Here is a 16501-nt window from a genome sequence, read left to right on the forward strand (position 1 = left end):
TTTATTTGTAGATTTCTTTGTCTTAGCAAAGGATTCTATGCTTCTGAAGGACACACTAATATTTGAATTGCAGATCTGGGACAGCCACTTCTACAGATTTTGCCCTTTCCCTTAGAGGTGCCACACATGTACCTAAGAGCATACACATGTGCACTCATGGTGTAACTTAATCTGTAAGTTTCTCCCAAACAGTTGGAGATTCTGTAGAGGCCACATACCCTAGGAGAAGACTGATATTCTAGATCCACTTCAATCATGATTCAAGCCCAGTATTGATACAGAAAGTGCCTTGGTTTTCCTGTAAGATGACATGTATCAGGAGAACACAACTGTTGATTCACCTTGATTTTTCAGCTGCTTTGGATAACCACAACTGCGGTACATATTGTTATATATTTTTCCTTAGTATCATGTGCTGTGGGAATAAAGCTTGGCACATACTTTAGGGAGATATGTGGAGAGATCGGTCCATGGGGCTGTAATTTATCTGCTGTGTTAAAGAGATAAATATGTAACGTGAGACAACTACATGTTTTGTATCTGCAGTAATTGACAATGGGTAAATGTTTAGGAAGAATGCTCTATGTTGCCAGGGAGATTCAGAATTTTAAGTATATTTATGTTTCTATTTAATTCTGGGTTTATATAATTTTATTCAGGTTTGTGTAAATTTGATTTCTTTTAACACCAATTCAAACCCAAGGGTAACTGCAATATATCTGGAACGTTCAGAATTTAAAGTTTGTTTTGTTGAACACGGTTTCATTTGGGTCTGTGTCAGCCTTATCTATGTTAACTTGTGTTACTTTCATATAGATATGTAAGTTCACTTTGTTAAGCTCTGGTTTTGTGATGGTCTGATGACTAGAGACAAATAGCGAAATCTGATTTGTTTAATGAAGTGTGTGGTTGTTGTTGTTGTTGCTTTAGCGTGCCTTAAGATTGGCCAGCAGGTGCCAGTTCCTGATTTATCTCTTTGTTCAGCTTGCTGAGAACCAGCACAGTATCAGCATCGCCATACATTCTCTTCAAATGCACCAATTGCACTGTTAAACTATTCCACAACCTCACGGCATATCTACAAGTGTAAGGCGGGTACTGGATCTCTGCTTATGTTGTAATAGTTTTTATTTTTAATTTTTTCCAGATTTTTTTTATTGGTTTTCCAAATTTATAGCAAACAAATAAAACAAAAACATCAAAAACAAACAAACATTTATCTTAACTATAATTATTCCATTTTTGTTAACATTGTTAGGTGTCTTCCTCAAATCCCCCTGGCTGAGTTTCCATATCAATCATTGTAGCAGTTTTCCAAAACTATTTTCACACAAAATTTACTTAGTCAATTAACATCTTTCTTTCTTTTCATTTTAACTTTAAACATAATATTCTACAACTTCACATATTTAAATCGCAGGCCTATCTTATATTCGTAAGTAATTCTATTTAAGTTATCTTAACATATTTAACAAAATAATCTTTAATTTTTTCCATTCCACTTGATACTCCTCCTCCTTCTGGTCACAGACTCTTCTGGTCAGGTCGGCTAGCTCTGAAAAATCCATCATCTTCATCTGCCATTCCTCCACTGTTGGTACTTCTTGTGATTTCCAATTTTTGGCCAGCAAAATTCTAGCTGCAGTTGTGGCATACAAAAACAATCTAACATCTTTCTTGGGCAATTCCAAACCTATTATTCCAAGAAGAAAGGCCTCTGGTTTCTTAATAAATGTATATTTCAACATTTTTTTCAATTCATTATATATCTTTTCCCAGAAGTCTTTCACCTTGGGACAGGTCCACCACATATGATAAAAGGTTCCTTCTTTTTCTTTACATTTCCAACATAAAATGTCACTCTTATGATAGATTTTTGCTAGTTTTACAGGGGTTAGGTACATCATTTTCATGACATTTTCATTTAACAGCGTACATGCAGTGAACTTGACCCCTTTTCTCCACAACCTTTCCCAATCTTCAAACATTATATTGTGTCTAACATCTCTTGCCCAATCTATCATCACAGATTATGTCGGAATAGTTTTTTAAAGATCTTAACATTGAGGGAGTGATCCTGGGCTGAAGTTTAGGACTTATTTCTGACTGAACCTGTCTGAGCTGAGTTCAGCTGCATCCTAAACTGCTCCTTAGGTTTGAACCATTAAAGTGAATTAAAGTGTTTCGTCACCCTAGTGCAAAAAGAATACAGTTGTAAAGTGATGGGGAAATGCACTGAAAAGTGTGGGATCAATGAATGATTAACAGGAGGATATGCAAACACTCCACAAGCCAATCATGATGAATGTTCAACCGGACATAGTCTAACCTCTTTGCAAGCTTTGTACAAGCCAATCAATATGAACGCTCAATAAGCAGGTGATCTGGAGGAACCCTTAATGATTTGGGTAGTCTAATCTGCTTTCAGTTGATGCTGGTTTTATATTTTTTTAAGTTAAGGTTGTAACTATTATTGACATTTTAATGTTGATCTGGAAATGTTGTAATGCTATTGTTTTAGTTAATTATTTATGTATATGTTGTTGTTAATTGTCTTGAGAAGATTTTCACTTTTTAAGCAGCATAATTTTTAAAAGAAATACTGAGCCTGTGATTTTATGCACACTGTAAAATATTATACTGATTTCCCCCACTACTGAGCTTGTGTTATTTTGCAAAACACAGCATAAAATTGGAGTACTAGAACAAGTTGCCTGGGTTGGTGTACAGCATCTATTCCTGGGAGATTTGAAAAATAGGTTAGATGAGCCTTTAACTCAATTAATTTAGGGGAACTGGCACCCCCCACAAGGGAGCTGTTCTCTGACCAGTATTATTTTCATAACCAGAGTAGGCATTTCTTTTGAGTTGTTTATAGGCATTGTGCAGAGCTGATGGCTCACACAAAGTCTCCGCTATACATCAAACCCCAGTTAGGCAAGCCTGTCACTGGTCCCACATGCTTCCATTAGTGGACTCCCTTGTGTATTAGGTCTGGCCCTTTGTTTATTGGAAATGTAATTTTTGGGCTAGATGTACAAGGAAGTAATTGAGAAACATGAAAGCAAATGTAAAACTAAACGGGATTACATTCTCAAACAAATTCTTGCAACAGATCATTACTCTCATATATCTTCTAACTTGCTCTCCCTCTCCAAAAACGCTGCATGTGCTCCTTAAATCATCTAACATGAAGAGAATGGTTTTAACTTTGCTGTTTTGTACTTTGCTCCTCCCTGAAGCTGTGTGAACTTAAGAAAAACACTTTATTTTAAAGAACATTCTCTTTCACCATGAACTCTGGACTTTTCAACAGTTTTGAAAAGCACAGACCTTAGATCTGTCTTGAGACACAGAGGACACGTTCAAGGCATATACATTTTGGCTCAGATAGGAAAGTAACATAAAATTAAGAAAACCATCCGGAGAGAAATAAATATTTGATCAAACAACATGCAAGACTTGTGTGCCAAGACCTGTACAATACGCAAAACAAGTTTTCCATGACTGAGATTTTTACAACAAACACAAACACTTCAGACAACAAGGCAATGTGCACTTAGACTCTTTATTTAACATTTCCTGTAAAATCTCATGGAATTGAAAAGCTTTATTCTAAATTCCACAAAGACACATTTGCCAGAGAAGACAACTGGGGAATCTTTACTTTAGAAGGAATCACTCATCAATTGGCTGATTAGAATATAATGTTGATAGCTCAAACTACATGGTTTGATGGATGGCTATTTCTACAGCATCAGTTGTGCTGCTCATCTCCTCACTAAAGTCAGGGTGGATTTCCTTCTGTTCTGGTACATTTCATCTCTGGCTATATGCCAAGCAGAATTTTACAGGGCAGTTCATATTAGCAGTGGGAGCATTAACAGGAAGGAGAAAAGCAAAACTCTGAGTCCCTTAACAGTAAAATCCAGCTCTAGGCAGATACAAAGGAAAAAGATGATTAATCCAAAACTTACAGAAGACAAGGAAAAAGTATTTAATTTTCCTTGGAGTATTAACCTAGGTCAAAAGTCACTTAGAACAGCAGAAGTCAGCATTTCTAAAATAGATGCAAATATGTTGCCATTACTCATTAATATTTTTTTGTAAATGTCTCATTGATAAATGTGTCAATAACATGTTTTTGGTACATAATGTCATTGTATAATAACTCAGCCTTCCTACACTGAACACATACTCTTAAAGTAGCCCACATTTCATTGGGTGCTGGGATTGGACCCCAATCCTTTTATCCATTCTGAACATAAGAAAAACACATATCTCTGTAAGAAAATGTGGTAGTAGCTGATGTGGTCTCTTGGTTTCTGCCCTGAACTCCATAACTGAAACTCTTGCATGTGAGCAGGAATAAATCTTTATTCTAGGCTAGCAATAGTTTAGGTCAGACTTCAGGTGCAGAATGCCAAAGGCATGGCCAGACAGATCAAGAGCAGAATCAGGGGTCCAAGACTGGACAAGAGCTGCAAAGATTTGTTGACAAACAGGCATGCCCCTCCCGCCAGCCTTTAAAGATCCATCTTGCTCACTCACAAGAACTTCCCTGCAAGACTGATTTCCTTGGAGGAGCAGGCTTCCCTGGCGGGCATGGGTTTGTATCCAATGGCAAAGGTAGCACAACATTCGTGGTGATGAGAAAGGGGTCACCCTGTGGCCTTCTCCTTTGCCAACTGCCCAGCTTTCTTTGATGCTCTCCCCTATTGCCTCTGTCAACACCCTTGGGCTGCTCCCCACTAAGGGCATCCTCCATGCCCTCCGTCTCTGACAGCTCATTTGGTAGCAACTGCTGCCCCATCTTCTAGTCATTCGGGATTTTGTGACCCAAGGCAGTAGCTGCCTTTCCCACTATGATCAGGTGGCTGATAGTAGGGCACACAACCACATGATTTTGTAGTTCTATCTTTTTTCTCCTCTTTTAGCCATGTTGTGACAGGCACCCACAACATTTTCTGATAATTCAAAATGAGCTCACTGGCTCAAAAAATTTGATGACCCCTGCTCTAGGCCTTCCATGAAACTGTGTCAAATGTCAATTTTTAAGCTCACAGAAAAATAACAAATCAAAGCACATTCATTCCAGTAGGAGAGAGTTAGGCATCATTCGCCACTGAAAGCAATAGGACTTAAATTCACTTAATTTTCAGTCAGTTGTGCCCCATGTATTTCAACAACTGAGATCCCCCCTCACCAAAAACCTTCCCCTACAGACAATAAGTTCCCAAAGGGTTTCCCATTTTCATTCCAATAGCAACTCAGACATAATACTCATTTCTGGATGACTGAATCTAAGTATTGCTTTTATGTTTTCGTTTCATTCATGGTGGAGAGAATAACTGCAAAACTGAACCTTTTCAAAGGGCAGTCTTGCAAATCATTTTGCTTTGAGTACTAATCCCTTTACAACATAAAATTTATGGGAAACTATTTGGCTCAAAAGATTAATGTAGCTTCTAATTTTGCGTCATAGTGGCTTATTTGGTCATATTTCAGTAATTACAATCATATGGTATCCTCCCACACTGACAAAGTTTGAAACTGGAAATATTTAATCTAAAGGAAGAAATAAGAATCTATATGTCCACAATCAAACTATAGCCTAGGGCCCACCAGCACAGATGTTTAAAGTGGGAGTCTATAGCTTTGGGCTTGTGCACTCTCCCTCCTATTCCTTCATACACACTGAAATAATCCCTGTTCGGTTTCGAATAAACCACAATTTCCACTTACATATATTTGGAATACTGTGGCTTATTTGAATTGTGGTTAGTTCAGAGAAACCAGGATGCTGAGTGGTGGTCTGAGACAGGAGTGTCCCCAGGATTCTCTAGGCCCAGTACACTGTATGTGGAATGGGCCTCTGACCCACTCATCAAAGAGGGGACAGATTTGCATTAAATTTGCACATGCATTGTCTTTTTATCTTTGCTGCTACTAGGGATATCAAAGAAATTCAATTAAAATGGGTTTTCAAGCAGATTTCCATCAGTCCTACCCATTCAAGCCCTCACATAGATTTGTGCTATGAACAGTTTTTTGCCTTAGTTGTGGTGTTTTTTTAGTAAATGTGCACATAAATAGATACATACTCATCGATGTATAATTCCTGCTCTCCTGAAAGGGGTCTCATTGCTTTTCTTTTTTTCCTGAAACGTTATTTATTGAACCTGAGTGCATTTAACTTGTCGTGCTTTTCATATGGAAAAGATGTCAACTCTTTCGCTACCTGTTGATTTTATCTGTTCCCCTACGAAAGCTTCTTCTGGAACGTAAGGCGCTACCAGACTCTTGTAGCTTTCATTTTTACTGCAACAGAGATAATGTGGCTGCTTGCCTGAATATCTGGATACTGGGAAGTTCCCAATGACTCTACACATTCAAATGGGAGGTAGATGTGCAGAGTTTAAAATGTGTGACTTAGAAGCTGAAGTCAATGCAGAGTGAAGGACCATCAGCTGGAGAGAGACAGACTAATTAGAAGCAAAAACAGATGAGAGCGGGAAGTTGTCATTCATATCCTCCGTGCTATTTTTCTGGAAAAAGAGCTGCCAGAACTCACCAGGAACACCTCCCTTATTTTCTTAGAAGAGCAATGGCGCCTACCTGAGAGGTGCCGGAACTGAGTTCCGGCGGGTTCTGGCTGAAGAAAAGCCCTGCCCATGGGGCTTATACAACCCAGGACACAAAGAGTAAAATATCAGCAGGGTGCTAAATTATCATTCCTGATCCCTGGAATCAGGAAATGAGATGTAATTAAGTTAATACTGAATTTAAAATTGAGATAGCAAAACTGCCATCCTAGCCCACCTCCACAACACCCCTAGCAAAACTGCCACATTGAACTGGGATTAAGCCAAACTCAAACTATACAGAAAGGAGCTTTGCACAAACAGTCAATCCTCAGAACAAATACAGGAAGACCACATTGCTAACCTTTGACCTCAGGCAATGTCCATATTAATCCTAGAGGGAAGAACTAGTCTAGAAGGAATTAAAACTTGGAATTTATTCTCCTTATGAACTATGAAGGTCACTAAATCCAAATCCCTTTACATGAACACTTGATCACGTTCCCTAGTAAATTATAGGTCCTTAGGAGGCATTATAGTTTATCTGCATGATAAAACTGAAAGAAAATACAGACTACAGCTGGAAAGACTATTTTGCTATTTTGTTATTGGTAGCTAATTTCCACCACTGTCTTAGAGTAAAGTTGAACGTGGCACTCCTTTACTGAACTGAAATTTAAATATTATAGCTAAAACAATAAATAAATACATAAATAATAAGATCATTTTTCCTTTTCCAAGGAATGTTCAGTGTGAACAGAAGAGACTGTTGCGTCTTTATGATATATGGTTTATTTACACATATATACAACCCGAACATAATATTGGGGGGGGGGCGGTTTCCCTGCAACATTAATTATCCAAAAGGTCTTGCTTCTCCCATAGTCACAGCCTTGGATCCAGACCCGATCAAGCATAACAATGAGGATGATAATATTTTACTTATACCCTGCTCATCCAACAGGGGTGCCCCAACCAGCATGGCTTGCAGCCTGCTTTTAGCTCAGCTGTCCAACAACTACTCTCCTATTGTTCTTCTATCTGCCAGCCAGGTGGAAAGGGGAAAGGCCCACCCATGTGGCACCGAGCAACTTCTTTGGTTATGCTAAGCATTGTGCTGGAGGAGACTCTTGAGAGTCCCATGGACTGCAAAAAGATCAAACCTATCCATTCTGAAGGAAATCAACCCTGAGTTCTCACTGGAAGGACAGATCCTGAAGCTGAGGCTCCAATACTTTGGCCACCTCATGAGAAGAGAAGAAGAAGAAGAGTTTGGATTTGATATCCTGCCTTTCACTCCCCTTCAGGAGTCTCAAAGCAGCTAACATTCTCCTTTCCCTTCCTCCCCCACAACAAACACTCTGTGAGGTGAGTGGGGCTGAGAGACTTCAAAGAAGTGTGACTGGCCCAAGGTCACCCAGCGGCTGCATGTGGAGGAGCGGCGACGCGAACCCGGTTCCCCAGATTACGAGACTACCGCTCTTAACCACTACTGTCTGTTTTAAGACAGCTGAACCATCAGAAGGTTCTAGGTCCCACGCCAGGATTTATCTGAGCAATAAATCTACCATTTGACAACTACACCACACTGAGAAGACTCCCTGGAAAGGACCCTGAAGTTGGGAAAGATTGAGGACACAAGGAGAAGGGGATGACAGAGGACGAGATGGTTGGACAGTGTTCTCGAAGCTACTAACATGAGTTTGACCAAACTGCGGGAGGCAGTGGAAGACAGGAGTGCCTGGCATGCTCTGGTCCATGGGGTCACGAAGAGTCGGACACGACTAAACGACCGAACAACAACAACAACAAGCATTGTGCCTAAGTAGCCAGCTAAAGTCATTGTCTTAAGATTGCCTGGTTCAGCAATAGAATCTTTTATCAGATTTTAACCCCTACTGGGACCCCAAGAACTGGAAGGGAATCAGGACAGCATTCAGACTGACCCGCCACAAACTTACAACAGCATTAAAACAAACCACAATAGCAAACAAAACCTTCAATTCTAAAAATGGGTACAAAACAGGCAAAAACACCACTAGTTTCCCCTCTAGTACATATGTGCATCCTGAACACCCTCTGTTTCCCCCAAGGCCTCCCAGCTCTGAATTGGGTTTGGAAAGTTGGCAGAGAGCCTAGCAGCTTTCTTGAAAACCCATTCACATGGGAGGCACATGCAGCCTTGGAAGGCATATGTAGACTTCTTGCTGACCGTCAGGCTGAGGAACTGAAACTGGACTCTTAAGTAGTACTCTCACTGTTTTCCTTAAACAAAGAGAATGTGCAATTGCTTCCATAGCTCACAAGATTCCAACTTCAAAGCAACTGTCAGAATAGAGCAACTAGTATCTCTCAGGACTGCGGTTCATACAGGAAAAAGAAAGAAAGAAAACCATGTGCCACAAGTGTTGCAAAGATGAGGATTTCACTGAAGAAAATACATGGAGACAATAAGTTATCTTGCAAAGTACCGTAGGGAAAATATTGACAATTCTTTTTCAACACTCTGCCTCCAAAAATGATATAATTTCTCAGAGAGCAAAGTGTTTATTGCACCAATATAGGGTCTTAAAAGCTAAAGCAATATGGCACAACAGCTGTATAGGTTGTGAAGAGATTAAACATATGTGAGACATGTCTGCAGCATCCCATGTACATCCTGTCAGAGGTCAAATTTGTATTATCTTCAGTCAAAAGCTGCCAAAGAAAATTAGATGCTCATACAATTGACAGTAGACTGAAAGTGTGATGATAGTTACTTTCTTGCAGCTGTTTTATGTTTCTATTTCTGCACTGTAGTTTTAAAAAATGCAGTACGTGTGTATTTTCATTGTTTTATACATTATGGCCCATGGCCAATATTACATCAGTTATTTGTACACACTGTCTTAAACTTTTCCATGTTGGTGTAACAAATTTCAACCCACCCTTTTCATTTCCTGTTTCTATGTACTGATACCATGTTAAGTACTGTAATTTAAATCATTTATTAGCATCACTTATTAAAGTAGCCTAGGAATCAACTCATTAGATTGCAGTGATTAAAATGCTGAAGTAGGATCACCTCCCCCCCAAAAAACCCCAACACCTGCTGTGTGATACTATAATTAAGGTAATATTCATGAATCTTGGAGAAAGCCTCACATTGCGCATTTTAAGGAAAATATGCTAGGATGATGTAATCTTTTGGAGAAACTCTCATATTAGAAACACGCTCCACCATCTGCTCCAAAACAAGACATTTGACCTGTTGGGTATGTATAATAAATTGTTTTGTCTTTGTTAAGGCTTCATAGACTAATGGAATGCATGTAATCTTTATTGCTATTCAAATGTTAAAAATAGAAAACATAATAAACAAAATTAAAATGTTAGGAAATGCAACAAGTTAGGTTTAAAATGAAAAGTGAATGTTTATGTTTGAAGCCTTAGCCATGCATCACTGAAAAAGGAATTAGATATTGCAACACACTATTATAATTATGCAGAAATCAATAAAAAAAATTAAGAAATGCACTGTTCATTAGATCAGGAAATGGTTAAGTTTGCTGCATTTAAGTGGTGTGATATATGCATTTTGGCAACTATCTTATCTTCTGGCTACAGGCCAAGCACTCAAATGAAAATAATAAACTAATGGGATAGCACATATGCCGAGATTTATCATTCCAAAATGTTAAGTGCAACATTTTTTGCCAACTTTATGAAGAATGGACAAACATACTTTAGTGGTTACAGATGCTATTTTGCTTTCCAAAGAAAAATTAGATTAATGTTGGAGGTAAAACTATTGTATATAGCAGTTAAGAAACATATTTGGTATCAACTTATTCTATAGGCTAATCTCAATCATGGTACAATTTCAGCATTTGACTTACTCCTCCAAAACCCACTGACGCCACCGCAAAAACTCCCATAGAGTTCAATTTGCTTCAGAGGGTCAGGAATATAATAGAAAGGAAACTCACTTGATGTAACGAATTGCACTTCCAAATAAACTTTCTAATGTATATCTTCCTCAAAGTTTCTATGGATTGTTCATTTTGAGGCAAATTTCATAAATAATCATAAAAATAATTTAAATCACACCCCAACATAACTTTTAAATGCAATTATTTGTTCCTTTCATGAGTGATCCCATGTGTACCACCTACTGGACATGATTCAACTAAGTTGATGTGAGAATGGAATAAAGTCCACTCATGCAATGGGACTTTCCTGTATCTCCTCTTCCGCACTCCCTAACTCTGTTCTGGGGGGTAAACCCAAGGACGAGTGAAGTTTAACAGAAAATTAACATAACATAGTCATATCACAGTGGCCAACCACACAGACATGAGAAGCCCAAAGTCAGGATCAGAGCTCAATAGATCAGAGCTGAGGCAGGGGCCTGTGAGGCTCCTTAGAACCTTCTCGGGTTTGGTAGTAATAATGGACTCTTTTGTAAATGTACCTGAGTCTCCTGTATCATCTGGAGAGCAGATCCAGCCTAGGAGTGGACTGAAAACCAAACAGGTAAGCTCCCCTCCCCCATAATTAACCACATCACAGGCTATTTCAGTTACCATGCCAAAGAACAGTAACACATCACACAAATCTAATGCAGCTGGACACACCATTCCAATAAATTAATGCTTTGCACGATGGGCATGTGTAGGGCAGACCACAACATTAAAACTTTTCAAATGTTTGCAAGCCAGCTATGTAGGTGTTCCAAGTACTGCTTTTCAGTGACCTATATGACCACCATCAATTTTAAAATATCTTTGAAGTTTGGATGGCTATAACAAAGTAAATTCAGTGGCATATGCCTTTGCATGGAACAGAAAGTACAAGAGGGGTACTTTGGCTATTTCTACCTTTGTTTTACTAGAGGCATCTCTCTTCTAAAAAAATACATATATCACATTTTGATCAAAGGGATCAACTTTAAATAGAATTCTGGGAGATTGAATGGATAGAATTCATTTTATGCGTCCATTTTTATTGCACTAAGAATATAAAGTATTTTTTCCCACAAAAATGAAAGAAAAGGAGCACAGATGGTAAAGGGTTTCCCCAGTTGGTTTTCTTCAGACTTTCCACATGGTTAATATCTCTTCATACCCCCGTTTCTGCTAACAGCAGGGTGCTGCTATATCTGCAGCCAGCTTGGACAATTTCAAGATGACTGTACTAAACATGTTTTATTTTGAAATCTCAAGACATTGTCAGTCTCATTCACAAGCCAGCAAAACTTTGTGTTTTATAGATTAAATGTCAGAAGAGAGGACACTGAGTTTGGTAAACTCAGTTGGATACTGGAAGGTTTAAACATAAGTTTCATTTCAGTTTCAAAGTGGCTCCCAGAGCATTCACAGAGAATATCACAAATCTTTCTTCAGCAGAAGATTTGGCACAAAAGTTGTTTTCTGGACTGTAGAATAAATGTTCTGCCAGATTTCTCATAAAGTCTCAACTCTGCATCCATGTTTACAAAGTTCTATGTAGTTGTGACCCTTTTGTTTTATTTTATGAGTGAAATAATAACTGCTTCAGAAAATTTTTTTATCAACAAGAAAGTCAGGATCACAATCAGTGTCTATTCCAGCATGTCTATGGAAGAGGTCTTTTTTATTTCCTTTTGAGAGTCACATTTGTTCAGGGCATTGGGTAGTGACCTTTCTACAATTCTCTTATTTTCTCCTCTCTTTGACATTCCCTTTCCCCTTGTTATGTAGTCTGATAGCCATATGAAATTAGGCCAAGGGCCACAAGCTTTCTATCTCTGGTCTATCCATTACAGTCTTATACAAGTATGCAACGTGAAAACACTTCAGTAATTGCAATACAAGTGCAATTCAATAAGTACAGAAAACTAACTAACCACATTGTTACTGTGCAGAAGTTTCTGCACTTTTAAATGTTTGCTTAAAAAAATGCAACACAGACCACCAGTTTTAGCTTTATGATGTTCTGTGGTTGCTGTTGCTTCAGTCCTTAGTTATTGACTTGTTCTGTTAAAGGTAAAGGTAAAGGTACCCCTGCCCGTATGGGCCAGTCTTGACAGACTCTGGGGTTGTGCGCCCATCTCACTCAAGAGGCCGAGGGCCAGCGCTGTCCGGAGACACTTCTGGGTCACGTGGCCAGCGTGACATCGCTGCTCTGGCCAGAGCCAGAGCCGCACACGGAAACGCCGTTTACCTTCCCGCCAGTAAGCGGTCCCTATTTATCTACTTGCACCCGGGGGTGCTTTCGAACTGCTAGGTTGGCAGGCGCTGGGACCGAGCAGCGGGAGCGCACCCCGCCGCGGGGATTCGAACTGCTGACCTTTTGATCGGCAAGCCCTAGGCGCTGAGGCTTTTACCCACAGCGCCACCCGCGTTCTGTTACTCTGCAGTAAATACCTATTTGTCCATGTAATCCTGAAGTGTTTCATCACTAATTCCTAGTTCTTTATCCATGGAAGTAGATGGCTAAACTGTTCTTAGTCGCAAAAGCATATTCATACGGGCATTGTTTCAAAAAATCAATAAAACATTTTATCTTTTCCTTGGATTTACATTTTTCTCTTAAGAAAAAAATTGTTTCTTAAAAAAATACTTATTGAAGCCTGGGAAGTTTTCTGTTGTGTGCAATTTCACACTTAAAAATCCAGATAAATCATAGAAATCTACACATATAAATGACCTTGAAGCTTGTTCATGCCATATCAAACTGAATCTCAGTAGTACTGGCATCTATATAAATTACAGAACTACAGCGGTACCTCGGGTTAAGAACTTAATTCGTTCTGCAGGTCTGTTCTTAACCTGAAACTGTTCTTAACCTGAAGCACCACTTTAGCTAATGGGGCCTCCCACGGCCACTGCACGATTTCTGTTCTCATCCTGAAGCAAAGTTCTTAACCCGATATACTATTTCTGGGTTAGCGGAGCCTGTAACCTGAAGCGTCTGTAACCCGATTTACCACTGTATAGAGCTATGTAAACAATCATTTATATTAATGCAAGCTATTGTGTGCCTTTACTGTACCAATGTGGATTAAAAATATTTTAAAATATCTCAGAAAGCATCGCAATGAGTTTGATGTGGTTTTAGGGGCCAAATGACTGGCAGTCTTTCAACCAGAACACTGGTGAAAATGGCAACATAAAGAAGTGATGTACCGTACATTCTGAACTTCTGAAGCTGCCTTTAAAATCAAGCAAAACAAAGCTTATACAGTAGCACATAACACTCTGAAGATTCAGCAAAATGGCACAGTGCACTGGTAACCATTCTTTAAAACAGAACTTCAGACATTAGCAAACCCACTCAGCTAAAGAGCTTCAATTGCTAGCACTACATAAATCACTTTAATGCATCTTCAAACACATCCCACAGCTTACTTTCCCTCCAAGTAAAATGATTTAACAGCATGCAAAATGTGGCACAGTTGAAAAAAACCAACAGTAATAGTCTTTCCATTTAACAATAAAATACCATTGGCTGTATGATCTCTTAACACAGCAATCCTAAACACACTTAATTTTTTTAAAAAATGGCTTTACTGAACTTATTTCTAAATTAATGTTCATATAAACATATTTAAGAGAGGGTGTAAGATGGGAAGAGCAGTCCTAACCCTCCCCAGTGACTGATCTGAGCAACATTGCCATTGCTGCATCTGAAGCCTTGCCAGGTCCTGCTGGTTGGGGCAGAGGAGTGTTACTTTTTCATTGCACTGACTCCAGGCTGGTGCAACAAAGAGGCCCAAATCAGGCCCTCACTTTGCAATGAATATTCATTGTGTGCTTATTCACATTCAATATCCTGGCAAGCAAGCAACAGAAAACAATGATCCCAGACAGGATACTGACAAGGCACTCTAGACACTATACCATTGCCTCTCCAATCCTCTCCCACTTTCTTCTGGCTGACTCCATGAGTACCCACAACTCCAACTGCTGACCAATGCCCAGCCATATATATGCTTCTGGCCTATCTAGTCCAGACTCAGCCAATCACACTGTCCAACTGAAAATTCTCAACCTGCCTCCACCAACCAAATATGCATATCTTCTATCCAGGGCTGGGCTACCTATGAGGCAACTGCCTCAGGTAACAGAATCCACAGGGGCTGCAGATCCCTTGTTCCTGATATAGATCTTCACTCTTTCCTTCTTCCCTGATGGGGAGGGGGGATGCCACTTTATCGTTGCCTCAGGTGCCAAAATGTCTTGGGCCACTTCTGCTTCTATCTCCCTTCTGCATACTGAGAATTCTAACACCAATCCTTCTGCACACAGCTGTCAGTTAAGGCCCCAAGCAAGTTAACTAACTTTCACCAGACAGAAAACTTCTCAGATCAAATACATTACAATGTGCAATGCAATATAAATGCCAGGACATGTTACACAATATCCATTAAAACGTTCAAATAAGCAGGATTTCTTCCCAGATAGTAAGAGAAATCATTAAATCATGACTTACTTCTTCTTCTCAGAAGTGAGCTATAAATCATATGAAAACTTCCCTTCAATCCTCTCTACCTTGAATTCAATTGGTCTTTATTGATTCAATTTATTTTACTACAAGCACATCCATTACTTTCTCAAGGTGGCATGTTGGCAGCAATATGGCTAAGGAGCAAAGTTTGTTCTGCAGGTTTAACAGTACCAGCTTAAGAGCCTTTGGAACATTCTTGCACTAGGTCTATGAATCTACATAAATTAGTGAGGGCATCCCTGTTGGAGGTTCATCAAAAAAATTGCATTTGGAGGGAATGTATTAAGAAGTCTATTTGTAGATATACTTACTACATGTCATTTGGACGTTAGAAGAGATTATTTTTTTTCTTTCCAAATCCAGCATTCTAACCTGCAATGTGGGACCTAGACTTCAGAGGAAAGCAAGATAGATCAACTGAGTTTAAGCACAGCATAAGCTGCCATGACCCATCTTGAACAGAGATAACTTGGCTCATTGTTCTTCATATTCAGAAGTTCTGTAATGGGTTGTAGGTGGAGCTGCCTTTGACTAAGGTACTACTGGCCTGGCTATAGGGCATATATTTTTGTAGAGCTGTGCTGGATGCCTGTCTGTTTCAGGACATGATTCAAAGTTCTGGAACTTATCCATCAAAGCATAAGTGATTTGAGACCGGGTACCTAAAAGATCACCGCCTAACTTATGGGTCTGCCCAAATATTACTTTCCTTATCTGAATCCTTGCTTTGGGCCATCCTGCCACCCAGCTAAGTAACTCCTAGCAGTACAACAATCAGTGCTCTACAACTGTAAGCTATAAGTGGTGGAATTGCAATGGACTGATTCCACTGGACTGGAATTGCTGTGCTAACTTTCAGATCTCATGCACGTGCGTGTACATTAAATTGATGATGGAAGGCATGAGGAATGGGCAGTATGTTAGAAGTATGCGAGCCACGTTAAAACCGAGCCTGGCCCAAAAGTTCGCGCTCGACGAGAAATCACAGGCGGCCAAAATCCCGAACGGGCACCATCTGCCAGCGCCACAAGATGTCCTTCTAACATAACGAATGAAGACGCAAACAGCACAGTCCGCTACAAACCAAATGGAAACACTTTTACCGCCCCAAGGCGCTTAAAGTTTTTCGAACGGATTAGGCTTCTGTAATGTTTCGATGAGGGGACGTGCGGGTGTTCCGGATGAAATGGAGGGGGGGGAGTTGGGAGGTTCTCCTATTTTGTCGTCTTCGTCACAACCTCGGCGACGTTTCTTTCCTCAACCCGCATGGCCCAGAACCGGCCCCGGACCGAGTGGCTCCCCCCGCCGCGGGGGTCTCCCTCGGCCCCCTCCTCCTCCTCCTCCTCTCAGGCGCGCCGAGGCCTTGCCAGCAACCAGAAGCCCCGAAGCCGGAGATGGTGAAGCGTCGCTTAGCAACCGCCCCTCCCGCTTCCAAACAGCGGAGGCAA

The 16501-nt window shown here is 39.9% G+C and overlaps 1 long non-coding RNA gene across 1 annotated transcript in view; it reads right to left on the minus strand.

The window, feature by feature from the left end:
• The window catches only part of LOC307219674, a 586866-nt gene that overhangs the window by 483365 nt on the left and 87000 nt on the right, over window positions 1-16501 (minus strand). The gene's annotated exons all lie outside the window — the stretch shown is intronic.

Source organism: Podarcis cretensis, assembly GCF_951804945.1.
Source record: "Podarcis cretensis genome assembly, chromosome: 7".
Lineage (NCBI taxonomy): Eukaryota > Metazoa > Chordata > Lepidosauria > Squamata > Lacertidae > Podarcis > Podarcis cretensis.